Here is an 18,642-nt window from a genome sequence, read left to right as displayed (position 1 = left end):
TTTTATTTTTTTCTACTTTGCTAACAGATATTTTCCATTGGTTAAATTGGCATAGCCAACTTGGATCAGCAGCAAGACACATACACACACACACACACACACACACACACATTGTCAACCATACAATCATAACTGGGTTGCATTATCAAGATCAAGTTATGGGTCTCCTTATCTGGGAATAATTTTATTTATTTATTTGTTTGTTTATTTATTTATTTTAAAGATATTATTTATTTATTCATGAGAGATACACAGAGAGAGAGAGAGAGAAAGAGAGAGAGAGGCAGAGACAGAGGCAGAGGGAGAAGCAGGCTCCATGCAGGTTGCCGAAGTGGGACTCGATTCCAGGTCTCCAGGATCAGCTAAACTGCTGAGCCACCCGGGCTGTTCTGGAAAAAATTTTAAATTGTGTCATAGTTAGCACTTGAAATAATACGAAACCGATCTATACAATCTTTCTCAACTTCTTTTGGTTCTTTGTCAGGTGAATGAGATAAAAAAAAGAGCCAATTTGTTGGATTACCACTACAATACTATTGCTTACTCTGATGATTGTTTTCCTTCTTAGACTTTACCTTTTATTATGCCTACCTCAGGGAAGGGAAGCCACAGAAGAAATGTGGAAAGAAACAGAACTTGAACTTCTAAGGGCAAGGTCCTGGCAATAATGTTATGATTAAAAGAGTATTATAGCAGCCCAAATATAAAACCCTGGGTGAATATTTACCATTTACATCAACATGGATGGAACTGGAGGGTATTATGCTGAGTGGAAATAAGTCAATCAGAGAAAGACATTTATAATACGGTTTCACTCATAAGTGGAATATAAGAAACAACACAGAGGGTCATAAGGGAAGGAAGAGAAAACTGAATGGGAAATTATCAGAGAGGGAGACCAACCATGAGATACTCTTAACTCTAGGAAACAAACTGAGGTTGCTAGAGAGGAGGTTGGTGAGGGGTTGGGGTAATTGGGTGGTAGGAATTAAGGAGGGCATGATGTGATGAGCACTGGGTATTATATGCAACTGAAGAATTATTGAACTCTACGTCTGAAACTAATGATGTGCTATAAGTTGGCTATTTGAATTTAATTTAAAAAATAAATAAAACCTGGGCTGAGTAGGATGAAGGCAAAACAAAGAAAAATCAGAGATAGAAAAGAGCTGAACTCTTCATGGGAAGAGTGATAGAACCCAGCTAGGCTTGGGAGTTCTAGAATAGAGGAGACCTGGGTCTTGTTTCCTAGGCAGAAACCATGAAGTTGATAAGGTCCCAAGTATGTCCTACCCTGTTGCAGTGAAATGACAATATAGTAGCAATGACAGATAGCCATGTTTAGATACAGTGACGCTGACTAGGCAGCAAATTTCCTTGAGTCCCTGAGTAGTGTGTGACTTTTCCCATGCTGTTGCAAACAGTGTGGACATTAGATGGTAGAGAACTGAGGAATTGAAAGGAGCTTATTATTTAAGAGTACGGTAAGAAGGCTACATCTAGGGATCCCTGGGTGGCGCAGCGGTTTCGCGCCTGCCTTTGGCCCAGGGTGCGATCCTGGAGACCCGGGATCGAATCCCACGTCAGGCTCCCGGTGCATGGAGCCTGCTTCTCCCTCTGCCTGTGTCTCTGCCTCTCTCTCTCTCTCTCTCTCTCTCTCTGTGACTATCATAAATAAATAAAAATTAAAAAAAAAAAAAAAAAAAAAAGAAGGCTACATCTAGAAGTAGTGGGCTGAAAGATGGAGCAGCTCCATGGAGGCCATAAGAGAAGACTGAATACTGTCAGGATGATGCCAGCTGACAGGTGGCCAAAGATCTCCTCTAGATTCGTGTCCCCTAAATAATGACCATAAAAATATACACTGTCCTGAAGAGAAAGATTAGGTAGGAAAAATCCTGAACTAACTCTGCTTAACCACAGATGACCAAATTTAGCCAGAAAACCAGGCTAAGTCCTGGTTTTCTACTACATGGAAAAATGAGAACTTTGAAGAGAAATTGTTAGAGTAAGAAAAAAAAAAACACACACACTTTTGTATATGTCTCATATTCATTTATGAGACTTCAAGAGATGAACATAAAATATATATAATATATATATTGCCAGAAATTGATACAGATCAATGCAGAAATAACTGACCTTTGGGTTTAGATCCAGAAGCTTAATATTCATTGAACTCAATTAATGATTTGATTAATGAAAACCACAGAGTTATTGAGAAAAGATCAAGGCATGTCTACTTTGAAAGGCTGTTCAGGTGTTAAAAATTCCTGTAGTGCTAGAATAGTCCACTAGACATTGAACAGACAAAGGGGACTTCTGTTGCATTTCAGCCTTCCTCCCATTGGTGGTTGGGCACGAGTGGGACATCATATGGTTATGATGGAATCGAATGAAATCTCAGCTGGGGGAGCCTGGCTGGCTTAGTCGGTAGAGAGTTCGACTCTTGAGCTTGGGAGATCATGAGTTTGAGCCCCATGTTAGGCATAGGGATAACGAAAGGAAGGAAGGAAGGAAGGAAGGAAGGAAGGAAGGAAGGAAGGAAGGAAGGAAGGAAGGAAGGAAGGAAGAAAAGAAGAAGAAAGAAAGAAAGAAAGAAAGAAAGAAAGAAAGAAAGAAAGAAAGAAAGAAAGAAAGAAAAAGAAAAGAAAAAGAAATATTAGCTAGAGGTAAAAAGGAATCAAGGGAGTTTTGGGTCAACATTAGGTTCAGGATTCAAGTACCCCTCCTAGCTTCATCAGTAACTGACATCTGCAGGACGGTCTCTGTTTCTTCACCTGTAAAAGCAAAAGAGTTGATCCACAATGTTTCTTTAACTGTAGGTGTTTAGGAATGATAGGTAGGAGGCAATGTGTGTAGCCACAGACATAGAAGTATAAGCCTTACTTTTCAGTATTTAAAAATCATGAATGGGACTGCTTTATTTTCCGTCCTCTCTTTGGAGCTCTAAATAAACAAAAATAGAAAAAGTCAGACATTTACATGCCTATATCCTTGACCTCTGGTCCAGGGAACACCTAAAATTTAGAATAATTAGAAAAAAAACCCCTCAAATTGGAAATAGCCCTTAATTTATTTCAGTGCCTTCTCAATGTGATTTCTCTGAGATGAGAAAACAGTTGGAGCATAGTGGCGATTGTTGGTGTTCTAGTTTTAGACAATCTGGAAGAAAGGAGGTTAGCACACAGTGTTCATTCAATGTGTGATTCCTTCCTTATGCTGAAAAACTTTCCCCTCTTATCTGGATCCTCAATACTCTCTGTAGCTTTCTAACTTCCTCACTTAAGTGATGTACTAATGGGCTTAGCTCTATGTGGAATTTCTCTGGCAATGCAGATAGTAAACCATACAGAGAGTAAACTCAGGGGCCTATTGACTTTGATAACAAAGTCCAAGAAAGGAGACCCTCCTCGGTGCTTTGCAAGAAACTACCTGTGTCAACACACCCACTCAGGTGAATAGCACACCCGTCAGAGGCCAGGTGGACTAAATACCCTCTTCGCTGTAGAAAAGAGGAGCAATGAACTCAAAGGTGAACAAAATCTTGGAAATAAAAGAAAGAGCAACCAGGATGACAATGTGGTATATAACTTCGCTGTGGGGAGAATGTCACTTCTGTAGGTAGAATTTTTCTAGCAATGAGTTTTGATTACTAGGGCAAATGGAATTAGAAGAACACTTTGAAATTCATCTTCCTATCATCATTTACAAAATCATTCATTGTTGTGATATATTATTCAGTGCCAAATATCGCAAGAGAATCGATTCTGTAAGAATACAGGATGGGCTTTTTCTTTCTTCCCCCTGATTCTCCCTCCCAGCCCCAGGTTATTAGGTGATGATAAGTATTTGTAATAAGCAAATACCACTGTCTAAAAATTCTGCAAATAACTCAACTGAGAATTAAACTGGATTATTTTTAAAGGTCAGTAGATACCAATGGTTCACAGAGTAATAAATCCTTGAGATATGAAATCTTACACCATTTTCTTCTGAGAATTATTAACAGTTTAAAATCAAGTGGAAATATGGAAAATCACCAGCTCTTGGCAAAGGTCAGAAGATGAGGATCTCAAACTCAATTCTCATTCTTCAGGAACCGGTGCCCTGGAACTTTACATTAGTTCTGAGAAAGTCTCAATTGGTTTGGAGAAGATTCATTTTGCAAACCTTTCAGCTCCTCCCACAGAAGTTCCCCTCTGCTCACTCCCAGGAAATTTGCTCTTCAAGTTTTGTTTAGAGAGAATCTTCCCTTTGGAATGCTTGCCAAGTGGCTGGAAGCTCTTTGCTTGAATGGCATTGTCTGTCCTGGGAAAGGCTGTGTGTCCAGGCTGCTCTTGTTTACCTCTACTGGGATCCAGATACAATCTCATTTGCTTGTCTCATTGTTTCATCGGGAACATTCAAACCATTTCCCCACAGTGGCTCGTGGTGATCTTGTGAGGCCTTCAGAAAAGCTGTCGGCAGTTGTGTGGCTTTTCTTGATGCGTTCTTGAAGAACAGCCTGGCTCACCTTTTTCTGAGGTTAGAACATGGTGAAATACCATGCTTGTGTTAGTCCTGTTTCGTGGCTTCTTTTACTAGATGCTGGTGCCCATAAAAAAGAAAATAGGATTTTTCCATCTGTCATTGGAAAGGAGCAGTGGTAGCATCAATTTTTAGGCTGTATTTCCCTCCCCAAATGTGAAAATTTCATATTGCAATTCCGATGTAGGATATGTGAGACGTATTTTATGTGCTAACTAATGTTATATCGGCCCACATTTTTTGCTGTTGCTGTGGCAACCGGCAGTGTGCGGTTGTAGCCTGAGGCCACCTTGCTTCAGGGCATTGCTTATCTTTTGCTTTCTGCTCTCTGTTTGCTTGCCCATTCCACCCCTGCAAACTTTGGCCAATGGGGATGGGAGGTAGGCGGTAAAAACTCTTTTCTTTCACATCTTTGGGCAGATAATCTGAGGCACATTATACATAGTTTCTCAGAGAGCTCCCAGCTCTGGTTGCCAGATAAAATATAGGATTCCCAGTTAAATGTGAATGTCAAATAAACAACAGATACTTTTTTTTTGAAGTAGAAGTATGTCACAAACATTGCATGAGACATCTACCAAAGGAAAAAAAAGCGTTGTTCATCTGACATTTAATTTCATCGGAGTGCTTGCATTTTTATTTTCTGAATCTGGCAACCTTATGTCCAGTGGAATTGAGACCTAGTTGTGTGTGGCAGTACCCAGGTAGCACCATACCCTTGGATCAGAGTGATTTCTTTTCTCCCCAACCCCCCTGCCTTCCATCTTCAAAGAAATTATCCACAAGCCAGCTTTTGTCTCAGGCTCTTTTTTTTGAGAAAGTCAAGCTAAAATGTAAGGCTAAATATGAAGCACTGTAGGCGGTAGCTCATTGGTTCGTAAATATATAGACTATAGCTCACTGAGAATAACTGGGTTTATAATTACTGGGTATTTTCTGAGTAATCCACATGTCATTCTTAGTTCTTGTCTTTTGAAATCTAGGTAAGATTGATTAGAACTGCCAATGCTCTCTGAAAGGCCAAAGCTGCTCCTTTTTACCCACAGATATATGCATTTTCTGAGATGCTTATATCCTGTTGTCAAATCATAATCCTGTGAATTAGTTTGGTTTGTGGATCACCTCACTGACCTACACATCTTGGATTGTCCTGCCTACTGATAGTCCAGATGTACAAATCAGCTCTTTCCCCAATCCCCAACCAAGGTTCAAAGGCCAAACCCAATCAGGCACTAACCAACCTAACAAATAAAAGGTTTTTTTTTTTACAGTAAACTTGATTGCACATTTGGGTTTCAAATTGAATACCACAAATCCTTTTTCTAAAATGATCCTTTGCCTTTGCCATCACTGGGAATTGTTTCCTGGGCTGCCTTGTCCCTTATAGTGCTCAACTCTGGGTTCCCAGAGCCCCTTTCCTCACTCCCTCCCCAAGTCTTCTCAAAATGAATCCCTAGCCCTTAGCACAATGTCAGGCAAATGGAGAATGCTTGTTGACTCTATAGATGAATATAGTGCTTTTTATGCACACAATTTTAAACCAAAATTTGTCCAATGTTTCTTCTTTCCAAAACACTTCTACTTAATTTTTTTTTTGAAATTTTCATTATTGTTAACCACCCTCCCCACCCAACACATAATTAAGAAGGTAAAAACAGAAGAAATTTACCATATATCAACAGAATATTTCTCACAGCATGTAACAGTCAATAAGTTTATTATTGCATCAGAAGCACTGATTAGAATAAATTCTGTGGATTTAGGCTATATGGATTTTTAGTAGAAAGCTAGCTATTGAAGAAAACAGCAATGATTACATCAAAGTGCTGATAACTGGGAAAAAAGTATCAAGAAATATATTTTATGGTGGTTGGCCATTTATGAAACTCTTTATTTATGAGATCTGTCATTTACAAACCATATGTGAGAGCCTACTACTCGGTTCATAAAGGTATTTCTTTAAGGAGAAAATTCTCTAAAAGTGTATTATTCATCTCTTCTATTTTTCCCTGGGCCTGATATTTTTAAACTTTATTTTATTTAACTTATTCTTTTTTCTTGGGTTAATCCCTTTGTGCCTGGCTCTAAATTGAAAAGCAAATAAACATTTTTTCCAGCTTTATTGAGGCATAATTGACAAATAGAAATTCTATATATTTAAGGTGTACAAACGTGATAGTTTGATATATGTGTACATTTTGAAATGATTACCACAATTACATTAATTAACATATCCATCAACTCACAGTTATTATTTTGGGGGAGTATGGTGAGAACACTTAATATCTACCCTCAGCAAATTCCAAACATACTGTACTATTAACTATAGGCACCTTAGTGTGCATTAGATCCCCAGAATTTACCATGAGGCTTACCTGAAACACCTTACTAAGTAGTTTTTGATGGTAAATCTATTTAAGTGACTTGGTTAGATAAACTGTAGGTGAAAGTATTGGAAACCACAGGCAATCTGATATAAGGGTAAATTATTTCCTAGATCATGCCAACAGAAACTTATTTATTGCATCAATGTAAATAATAACATTAACAATAATATTATAGAACAATATTAAATGTTTCTGTGTATGTCAGACATTGTGCTGAATGATTTACCTGTCTTCTATCTCAATACTCTTGTGCAGAAGCTGCTGCCATGACTTACATTTTATACATAAATTAAGTGTTTGATTTATGGCCCCTACAAATAGTAAGTGAAAAAAAATCAGAAGTCAGATCAAGGTATAGCTGAACTCAGAGTCCACATGCCACATCATTTGGGAAATAAGGATGTGAACTAAATGGGTGGTCCAGGGATGCCTGGGTGGCTCAGTCAGTTGAGCATCTGCCTTCAGCTCAGGTCATGATCCCAGGGTCCTGGGATCCAGCCCGGAGTCAGGCTCCCAGACCAGCAGAGAGTCTGCTTTTTTCTCTCCCCCTTCTCTGCCTCTCCTGCTTCAAACAACTGCCCATGCTTTCTCTCTCAAATAAATAAGTAAAATCTTTAAAAACAAATAAATAAATGATGCGCATGATCAGGGTGAGGTCTCTTGGTAGTAGAATGAGGAATTGTTATAATTAGAAATCAATACAAAATTTATTTATGTTGCTCTTTTTCCTCCTCACTACATATTGATGAAGTTCTTATTTATAAAATCTGAACAAAGTGCTCATTAATCTTGCTTTGTCATAAATCACGTTATGTCACTACTATACACACATGAAGGAAAAAGAATCTTTTAACACAATTGAGGTCCTGACTCCAGGTTTGAAGCTTAATTTCCTATTTCTGTTTACCGTTTGGGAATATCTGTGGTTAGTTTGGTGACTAAGCTGATGAACTACAGTAGCTGCTTTGATAATGATTCAATCTCAGTTTAGTTACATCAAAAAAAAAAAAAATCCCCACTCCAAAACAAACCCCACAGAACAAAGGCAAGTTAGGAGAAACACTATACGTTAGAAAAAGTCTTTGCATGTTATTGCCGAGATAAAGATAAAATAACTCTTTGGCATTGTTCTAATATAGGAGTCATTTTCTTTAGGGTCTTTGAACTCCAACTTCTTAAATATCTTTAATGTTTGTGGGCAAGAGATAATGCTAGTAGGTAGGAGACACACAGCAGCATTCTATTTCTGTCTTCTCTTATTGGATTTTTTAAGCCCAAGAGAAAACCCCAAAGCTCTGCAATAGAAGGATTCTGATAGCTCTTTATGCCCTGTGGAGATAAACAACTTTACATCCAATATATAACTAAATATTTTTCATTCTGCTACTATCTCTTGGAGTGATTATTCTCTTAAGCAAATGACATCTATCAGCTCACTTCATTAGCATTAAACTTTTGTTTGCATGAATTCAGGTTTTCTTAATTTTGAAGAGAAACCTTATGATAGATGGTGTATTCATTTATTTTAAAACCCGTGGTTTAATTTTGTTTAGTAAAATCAGCTTCCAACAAGTGTGTTGTGGGTGGAGCATCTCACATCGTTACTGATAATTCTGTCTGGGGCTGGCAGTAGGTATGTGTGGCTTGTTCTTTGCTCATGCCATTTTGCAAGAGATTGGGCCGAACAACTGCACCCACGAATCAGTTATACCACCAGGAATTGAAAAACTTTTCAGCTGTTGTGAATGAAGTTGGGGGTGACACAAATCTTGTTTGGAGAGCTTACTGTGTGGTGCTGGAGAATTAATCTTTGACTGTAAACCTTCTTCTCTTTCCTTAATCAGATAAACTGTCTGGCCTGAAACACAGGTCTTTTCTTTTCACAGACAGCTCTGTTTTCTCCCCAAAAGAGATTTTGTCCAACATAAGGACATAGTTCCTTATGTTCCATAGTCTAAGGAGAAAGAGTCTTAGACTTGTATTAGACTTTTATTCTTCTTCTAATAGTTATGAGAAATAGAGAAAATTGCTATTAAAAATTTAAAAATTTGCTTTAGGAAAATTTGAGGTGAGAAAATAATTTGCATCTTCCTGCTTTGGTGAAGTATAACTAGACTAATTTAGTTTTTAAAAAGGTATTTATCTCATTTCAATAGGAAATACAAACATGACTTAAAAACGAAATATGCCTTTACCATATCACTGATGGGTAAGTAGAGTTTAATCATAATGGTACAGGCATAGCTCTTACTTTACAAAATGATAGTATATTTTTTATTTGATGTTTTTTACTTGGTATTTAAAAATTTTTGAGATTTTCATATCTCTGTTGCTGAATATTTTTCATTTAAAAGATTTTTTAATGTAATGACATAATTTTTACTTTTTTCAGCCAATTGTTCACCAAGTGTTTGACAATTAAATCACTTTTTTTCTCCTCTCTTTGCTTTTTCCCTTCCCTTCTTTCCTCCTTAGTGGTTTTTTTTTTAATATTTTATTTATTTATTCATGAGAAACAGAGAGGCAAAGACACAGGCAGAGGGAGAAGCAGACGCTGCATGGGGAGCCCAAGGTGGGCCTCCATCCTGGGACTCTGGGACTCTGGGATCACGTCCTGAGCTGAAGGCAGATGCTTAACTGATGAGGCACCCAGACCTCTCTTTAGTATTTTTAAACTGCTCTGGATACTGGTCATATAAATAAGTGTATTTTTTATTATCACATCATAGGATACAGTTTAATGACTTACCTTGTGTCTTTTCTAGTTGCTTTCTTAACAGATTAGTCAATTTATTATATTTACGTTCAAATATTACATTTACATGTCACACTGGATCTCATGCATCAGTTAGTAAATTCAAATTATTTTTTTGGCATATGTTTTTATTGGAGTTCGAATTGCCAACATATAGTGTAACACCCAGTGCTCATCCCGTCAAGTGTCAAATAATTTCTTGTATATGAAATATTTTTTGTAATAATATTTATAAAAAGGAAGATATATAAGGAAGAGAATTGGACACCCCCTGATGTTATAAACGCTTTTGATATGAACTTTAATGATCCCCACCTCTTGGCAGTCCTAGTTTTGTGAATTCTCTCCTCCTGAATAACTCGCTTCTAATAGAATGTAGTAGTGTTGAGAGGATGTAACTTTTGTGATTAAGTAGCAAAAGATTGAGACCTCCATCTTGTTAGCAGACACTCTCTGTTGCTGGTTTTAAAGAAGTGAACTGCCACATGGAAGAGGCCCACACAGCAAGGAACTGAGGGTCGCCTCTGGCAATAGCCAGTGGTGAACCATCAGTCCGACGCTCCTCAAAGAAATGAGTCCTGACAACAATCATGTAAGTGAGCTTGATTCTTCCTCAGTCAAGACTCCAGAGGAGACCCCAAGGCTTGATTGATGATGTAGTTACCACCTTGTGAGAGTCTGAAGTGGAGATCCCAATTAAGCCCTGCCTGGATTTCTGGCTCATAGAAATAGAAAGATAATGAATGTGTGTTGCTTTAAGCTGCTAATTTTGGGGGTATTGTGACTCAGAAATAGATAACTGATACAATTGATAACAGTTCATTGTTTTCTTTTCAAGTCTTTTTTTTTTCAAGAAACAAATATATATGCATATTAAAATTAGGATAACGTAAATATAGTTTTGCTCCCTGATTTTTCCTACACATTTCTATAATTAATACTAAATAAACCAACAGAACCCAGATTTTTCATCGTAAAATATATTATATGATTATATAAATATAATTGATGAAATAATGCATAGACTTTTAGTTTATTATTGATTTTATGATACTAAATAATTCTGTGAAAAAATTCTTCTACATAAATATGTTGCTTATTCATTACTTTTTAAGCATATGAATCTAAAAGTGATTTACTTGAATAAAAAACATTTTATTACATAATATTACTGATGTTGGTGATATTACCAAGTCCCATCATTCCAAGAATATTGGTGATATTACCAAGTCCCACTGGTGATATTACCAAGTCCCATCATTCCAAGAAGATTGCCTTGATTTTTTATTTCTACCGGAAATGTGTGAGATAGTCATCCCCTTGTCATGTATTAGTTAACAGTGATATTATAATTATTTTTCTTACTTAAAAATTTGATAGATAAATTTTATTTATGTTAATTTCTAAAAAAAATTGATCAAATTTTCACTGTTTAATTAGCCATTTGGATATTCTATTTTTTAGTAAAACTCTGGCTCAAATTTCGGTGATTTTTATATTGTGATATTTGTTTCTTTCTCTACTGATTTTAAGAGTCATTCCATATTAATGATTTCAGTTTATTAGATAGTATGCAAATAGCTTTTTCTTAATAATGTACCATACTTTAAAAATCATTGTGTTTTAAAATAACATTTATTAAAAAAAAAATAAATAAATAAAATAAAATAACATTTATTTAGATCTTGATTCTAAAGCAAAAGGCACCAAATATTTTCACTTTTCTAGCAGCATCTCTCTTTCACCCATACACATTCATTGTTGACATTCCACCTAGTAAAAATATCAATGCCAACAGTCTTTATTAAACCTGTGTTATATGTAAAGCATCTTTTATTTACTTAAGCACTGTAATATGTATTTTCCTATTTGATAGTCATCACAACCCTGTCTGTCTAGGTAGGTACAGAAGGTCTTATTATCCCAATTCTATTAATATTTTAAATGTAAGTTCAGAAAAGTTACTTAATGTTGCAGAGTTTAGTAGTTGGTAAAGTTGGACACAAACACATCCAATACTTCTCCCTTCATGGTTGTACTCCATACTGTATATCCAATATTATTCTAGGTATTGATGGCTGCAGACAAAAGAGGGTAGAGAATTAATGTCTATAATGTGCTAGATTGTTTATGTACATTAGCTTATTTAATCCTTACAACAATACTGTAAGTAATAATTTCCTTATTTTTATAAAGGAGGCATAGAAGTCTCAAAGATTTGCTCACTCAAAGTTATAAAATTATTAGAGGATATTATCCAGCTCCTAGGCAGGGTGTATTTAAGGCCTATGATCTGCTCTTTTATAGTTTTGAAATGGCTTAGTGTAGGGAGCAAGTGGAATTTATTAAAGAGCTGGTTTCTTTTAATACTTCTCTTCTTTCATTGTCTTTGCAATTCCTTTCTTAGGACTCTTTCACATAAATGAGGTTTCACTGGGACTGAATTTTTTACTTGGTTAACATCTAGTGTTTGGGTAAGGCTTATGTCAGGCATTGCCACCTCCAGGAAGCCTGACTTGAACTTTTTTGTCCTTGCTCAGAAACTACGTGTATCTCCATCATGATACTCATCTCATTTATTCTATTTGTCTATTTGAGTATTTGCCTAACCATTTAAAAATGTGAATTTCTTGGAGGACTACTTGTGATTCATTTTGAATTCTCCTTGCCCACTACAGTACCTGGCTCATGGTGGGTGCTCAATAAATGTGAGTGAAGAAAAGGATGGAATGGCAGGGATGTTTCAGACTGTAAGGGGATGTAGCTGGCTCGTCTCTATTTCTGTAGAGCATAGGAATCTTAGGTGCTTAGAATATACAGTCTCAACATCTGCTTGTATTGGAGTTCCATCAGAAAGGTCAGAAAAAGGGTTGTTTTAGGCTTTACCACTGTGGGTACCTATTTGAAGCTTTTAAAATAAATTCAAGAAGATTAAGATAGAATGGTTAACTTAAATATGACATTTTAGATTAAATGACACTTTCTAGAGGTTCCATAGCATTTTAAAAAAAGAAAAAAGAAAAAAAAGGTGGAAAATCTGCCCTAAAAATGATACACATTTTAATTTTACTGTCAAATGATACATGCTTTAATTGTACCATTTTTCTTGAATAAATTTGGAGTAGTCATATACTCCATGCATGAGCATGAATATGTGTATGCATACACATGATATTTACCATATAGCTTAATTATGGACTATAGTTCAAATGCTGGATATAAATGGTAATTCTATCATTTTTTTTCAGTTTCTGCAAGTAGAAATTGAAGGCAGTGATAATCATCATGTTTTATATATAGGAGAGAATTTAAAACCCTTTTTCTGAAAAATAAAAATAAAAATAAAAACTTTTCCTGAAAAAGCATTAATATACTAAAAAAGAAAATACTAATTTTAAATACAACAACCAACTAAAATCCATTCATGTCTTTTATTTAGTAGTTTGTGATTCATTTTTAAATTAATATAGATGAAATGAGCATAGTGCACAGTAATCTTCTCTTTAGTGGGCTTGCTGATGAAAGTGGCTTATCTTCAAACTTCAAAATACATTCCTGAAAAGATGTAAACAATTAAATTGATAATTAAAGCTGAACAATGACATATTAGAAAAGTTAGCTATAGAGTAGTTAGTACTAGGCTATGTGTATGCAATGCAAAGGAGTTGAACTATGTATTTGCATTTGCCCCATTTGAAATTATATAATTTGGGAGGGAAACATTTCTTGACAAATCAGCGGGGTCACTGCCAGTTTGGATCAAAGAGAAGCTTCTGGCAGAATAATCTAAATCCCAAAGATCCTTGGGATTTTTTTTTTTTTTTTTTAATTTTTATTTATTTACGATAGTCACACACACACAGAGAGAGAGAGAGAGAGAGAGAGAGAGAGAAGCAGAGACACAGGCAGAGGGAGAAGCAGGCTCCATGCACCGGGAGCCCGACGTGGGATTCGATCCCGGGTCTCCAGGATCGCGCCCTGGGCCAAAGGCAGGCGCTAAACCGCTGCGCCACCCAGGGATCCCGATCCTTGGGATTTATAAACCAGTTATAAATTCTCTGCTGAAGAATTTCCCAAATACAGGAAACACGTTGATACTATTAATTAATGAGCAAAGTTTAAAAAAAGAGGATTTCAAAAGGATGGCACTTCTGAATATGAATATTGATGGACCTACTTTAAGGTCACAGAATATATGTAATAAATATTAATGGATGCCTCCTTTTTTTTTCAAAGAGACAAAATATCACTCTCAGAAGAGTTAGATTTTTAAAGAATTCTAATTATGGTGTTCTCTTTAATTCCCAACAGAATCCTATACCCTAAAAAATCTGAAACATCTGTTTGATTAGTAATTTCCATTCAGTAACTGTGCTGTACCCACTAGCCACACACATGCTCTAGCACCATCTAGCTAGATTCCAAGGTAATTCATTACAACTCAGTTTATTCTAGTCTGTAATTATTCCATCTTTTCTTTTCATCTTTTAATTATACTGTATTATTTAGGTGTTTTTGTCTTCCCTTCTCTTTAAACATTGCCCCCAGGGATTTTTTTTAATCCTGATTTTCATAGTCTAATGTGGTAAATGGAGTCCCACTCCTCTGAAGGGGTATTCATCAGTGATAAATTCCTGGCACATTACAATAGCATTTATTTCTATCATAAACATGAGGCTCTGATTAGGTTTGCATTTTTGGAAGGTTGTTCCTTGAAGTTACTAAAATTCCAAGATTAGTTGCCTCCACTCACACTGAAATTAGTTTTTGACAGTCAAGAAGAGGTTAAGGTAAGACTCTGGGTTCAGTAGTACACCCTTCTGCAACAGGCCAACCTTGGCAGGTCTTGAGTGCCAGGCTGAGGAGGTAGGACTAAAACACAGTAAGAGAATGGAGGTGAGGGTGGGAGTGCCAGTGACAGAGGCACAATCTATGGAGAAGCAGAGGATGGCTTTCAATAGGAGAGTCCTAAACAAAACCAAGGAACTTGAAAAGGAGAGAGTAGAAAAAGGAGATGGGAGACATGAAATAGAGAAATCAAACCGAGGGAAGACAGGGGTCAGTCTGGGGTAAAGAAAGTATAAGAACAAAGGAAGTCCAACAAAGAAAAAAAAATAAAGGAAGAATAAAAGAAGAAAACCGAGAATAGGGATTTGTTTTCACCTTCACAGTTAACATTCTTATGTGATACTACCTGTCTGAAAACCAGGGTCTGCAAACTGGAACCAAATCAACATTGTTGATAGTTAACTAATCCACCAACATTCACTTTCTTGATCTTAATTCGATAGGGAGAAATTTACACGAGTTGACAATACATTTTGAAATAAGAAGCTGGTCTTTGTATCCCCTCCATCTTCAGAGTCAGTTTACTCCTACAAAAGAAAAAAATTAAAGAAAATCGAGATTTACTTTAGTGAGTACTTTACATATTACTAACTTTTTCTCATGGAGAAGCTGAGATGCTCATGGGTCCCCAAAGAAGCTGAGAGACATTCAGAGCTTCCTCCATGAGAATAAATTGGTATTATTGTATAAAATCATATTTCAAATGGCTTTTTTTGCAGTTGACAATGAGTCAACTCATCGTAATAGGTGCATATGTAAGGATTTTTGACAGTTCCTTAATGTAAAAGAATATGAGCAGAATTCTATACAGTGCTCATCGAGGTAAGTGTCCTCTTGGGGCAGCCCAGGTGGCTCAGTGGTTTAGCGCCACCTTCAGCCCAGGGCCTGATCCTGGAGACTCTGGATCGAGTCCTGTGTTGGGCTCTCTGCATGGAGCCTGCTTCTCCCTCTGCCTGTGTCTCTGCCTCTCTTTCTCTGTATGTCTCTCATGAATAAATAAATAAAATCTTAAAAAAAAAAAAAAAAAGGTAAGTGTCCTCTTAATCCCTTTTTATCTATTTCACCCAGCCACCTCCACCTCTGGCAAACACCAGTTTGTTTTCTGTATTCAAGAATCTAACTTTTGTTTATTTGTAATATTAATGGTTTTGTAAATATTACTTACCATTTCTCATTTAATGAATGTGTCACATGATTCTGCAGGACTTTCTCTTTGCTATTCCTCAGTACTACTTTGTGTCTCTATGATACCCAATCTCCCATTTGTCTTGCCCGGCTCTCTAGCTTCTGTACAGGAATCCCTCCATCACGAATGCCATCTGTACTTTCAGGAGACTTGTTACTAATCCTTGCTTGGTTATGAACAGGTAATTAAGATATCAGCAGGTATTGGGTTGAGACTTACCTCCTTGTAAACATTTTTCAGAGGAGATCTATATCTATCTATCTAATCATCTATATTTTAAATGATAAGATAATTTATTCCATTCTACAAGAGACCCAGAAGTGGGTCAGGCTCTAGATTAGGTAATGCAATGCTCAAAGATGTCAAGGACTCAAGTTCTTTCTTTTTCCTTGATATCTTCAAAGTCACCTCCACCCTTAGGCTGATTTTTGTCATGGTTATAAATGGTGGCCACAGATTCAGATCAACAATGCTCAGAGGAAGACAGACTCAAGACTTTTACATCCTATTTTTTTTAAGAGGTGAAGAATGCTGGGGTGCCTGGGTGGCTCAGTCAGTTAAGCATCTGCCATAGGCTCAGGTCATGATTCCAGGGTCCTGAGATAAAGCCTTTCCCACCATCCCCCACCACTGCACTGGGGCTTTCTGCTCAGTGGGGAGCCTGCTTCTCCCTCTCTCAGCTCCTTCCCCTGCCTCTGTGCTCCCTCTCTCTGTCAAATAAGTAAATATAATCTTTTTTTTTTTTTTTAAAGGTGGAGAAAGCTTTCTTAGTAGCCATCCAAGAGACTTGTAATGCCTTGGTAAGGATTGGGTCACGTTTATTCCTTAACATGGAAAGAGGGGATTACAATGATGGGCTAATGTGCTTCTCAGTCTTGGCTGCATTTGAAAGTGGGCAAAACTACTGATACCTGGATCCCACCCCCCAGGGATGCTGGGATGCAGCCTGGAGCATTGAGACTTTTAATGGAAAGATATTTTGAAAGGGATTCTTAAAGGAAAGAAATGTTCAAGAGTTAAAGTGATAAAAAAGGTACAATAATAGTTGGTTGAATACATATTTTTAGACGAAACTTCCCAGTCACCACAGGGGTCTGCTGTTAAGGCAGCCCCTACTCCTACAGTCCCAAGAAGTTTTAGCATCACCACCTTCAAGCCTTTACAGAGATTTGTCCATAGGGCTTGTTCCATATGGCTGGAGAATTGCAGGAATATGAAATTATTAGCCTTTCAGTGCTTTGGCCTGGTCCTGTCTGACTCCTAGGCACCATCTGACTGCATCTGTGAAGCCACAGTATGCTTTCATGCACGTTGAACAGGTGAGTGCGGGCTGAAATCCAGCTTTCTCTGCTGCTTGGAACTTCACTCTGGAGCCAGAGTGTCCTGGGGGACAGTGGGGTCTTTATGGAGGGTTACAAATGCAAACCTTTTAATCACTTCTACTCTCTATAGAATGAGGAATTTTGGCTTATTGCTAACAACTGAAAGAAAAAATTAAAATAAAGTATAAAATACATTACACTCTGTATAGTCCTGTTTTATTTAGATTCTCTTCTTAGGATACCATTATAAATACTCTTTGGTGTGCTATCCAAAACATGGCAAATTTTCTAATTTTTTATTCTAAAGATTCATGATAAGGTAATAGAGAATACTTCAGTGTTCTCTCATTGTAAAAATACTAGATCAAGAGAGGTTCCATGAGACTCTTTCCTGAATATCTAATCAAATTCCTGAGCTGTCTAGTTGCATGTATTCATGATTCATTTACTGAAGTTTTAAAGTAATGAGCCCTGACTTTTAAAAAATGAGCTGTTCTAAGTTGCTTCAGTTGGACTCCCAAGGACAGATAGCATCCCCAGAAAAGTGGAAACATAAGACCAGATGGCAGTTTTATTACTAATTCAGGGCTTCCTAATAACTAGTTTTTTTTTTTTTTCTAATTTCAGGAAAGGCAACCCTTATAATTTTCTCAATTTCTTCATTGGTATAAGTAGCACTATAAAAAGTACTTCATTTTAATTCTTTTCCCATCACAGCTATTAACAAGCATTGCATTTCACATTTCATAGGCATTGTCTCATTTATTGTTCATAATGACTCAACCAAGTTAGGCATTTTGGCCTTGTTGCAGATGAGGAAATTATAAAGCAACATATCCAAGGTCACACATCCAGTAGTGGTAGAGCTGGGATTTGAGTTCAAAATCTAACTAATCTAATCTGATGGGTCTAAGTTGGAAGCCACCCTTTCATTAGGTGATATGCGCACCAAATAAATAAATAGATGATAGAAAGATAGATGGATGAACAGATGGATAGATAAATGTGTAAATTGTTGTCCTGCTACAATACTGGATTACCTAATGTTGGATTTGTTATTCACTGTACCATTTAAAGTTACTTTAAAAACTTGACTTTAAAAATACATATTGGTCCAGGGTGCCTCAGTGGTTCAGTTGGTTAAGTATCAGACTCTTGATTTCGGCTTAGGTTATGATCTTACGGTCTTGGAATTGAGCCCTGTGTCTGGCTCTGTGCTCAGTTGGAGTCTGCTTAAGAATTATCTCTCTCCCTCTCTCTTTGCTCCTCCCCACTCAAATAAGTAAATAAATCTTTCATATATATATATATATATCTTTCACATATATATATATGATATATATATTATATCCCTTCATATGTCATATATATATGAAAGATATATATATAATCATATATATCATGATATTATATATATATATATAGCCTGTGAAGGGATATAATTATTGCCAGCTAATAACAATAGCAACAACACCAATGACAGTCATTAGAATTAATTATACACTTATTATGAGCAAGCAAGGTCTTCTGCTAAGAACCTTATATAATAAAAATGATGATGATAATAAAAAGAACAATAGTACTATCATTACAACTATAAAGTAAGAGCAAATA

The 18,642-nt window shown here is 36.5% G+C and overlaps 1 long non-coding RNA gene across 2 annotated transcripts; it reads right to left on the bottom strand.

Annotated features, from left to right (window-relative positions):
• Positions 1-246: 246 nt before the first annotated feature.
• Positions 247-4,344, bottom strand: LOC118350968 (uncharacterized). 2 transcript variants are annotated; one of them, XR_007402744.1, is made up of 4 exons: positions 4,174-4,344; positions 2,890-2,949; positions 2,727-2,780; positions 247-389 (listed from the first exon to the last, which is right to left on the bottom strand). It is a non-coding gene; the product is annotated as an uncharacterized LOC118350968 (long non-coding RNA). The 2 variants fall into 2 exon arrangements; XR_004805662.2 differs by lacking the exon at positions 2,727-2,780.
• Positions 4,345-18,642: the final 14,298 nt, after the last annotated feature.

The sequence above is a fragment of the Canis lupus genome, chromosome 16 (genome assembly GCF_003254725.2).
Source record: "Canis lupus dingo isolate Sandy chromosome 16, ASM325472v2, whole genome shotgun sequence".
Classification (NCBI taxonomy): Eukaryota; Metazoa; Chordata; class Mammalia; order Carnivora; family Canidae; genus Canis; species Canis lupus.
This window is presented reverse-complemented; position numbering and strand designations above follow the sequence as displayed.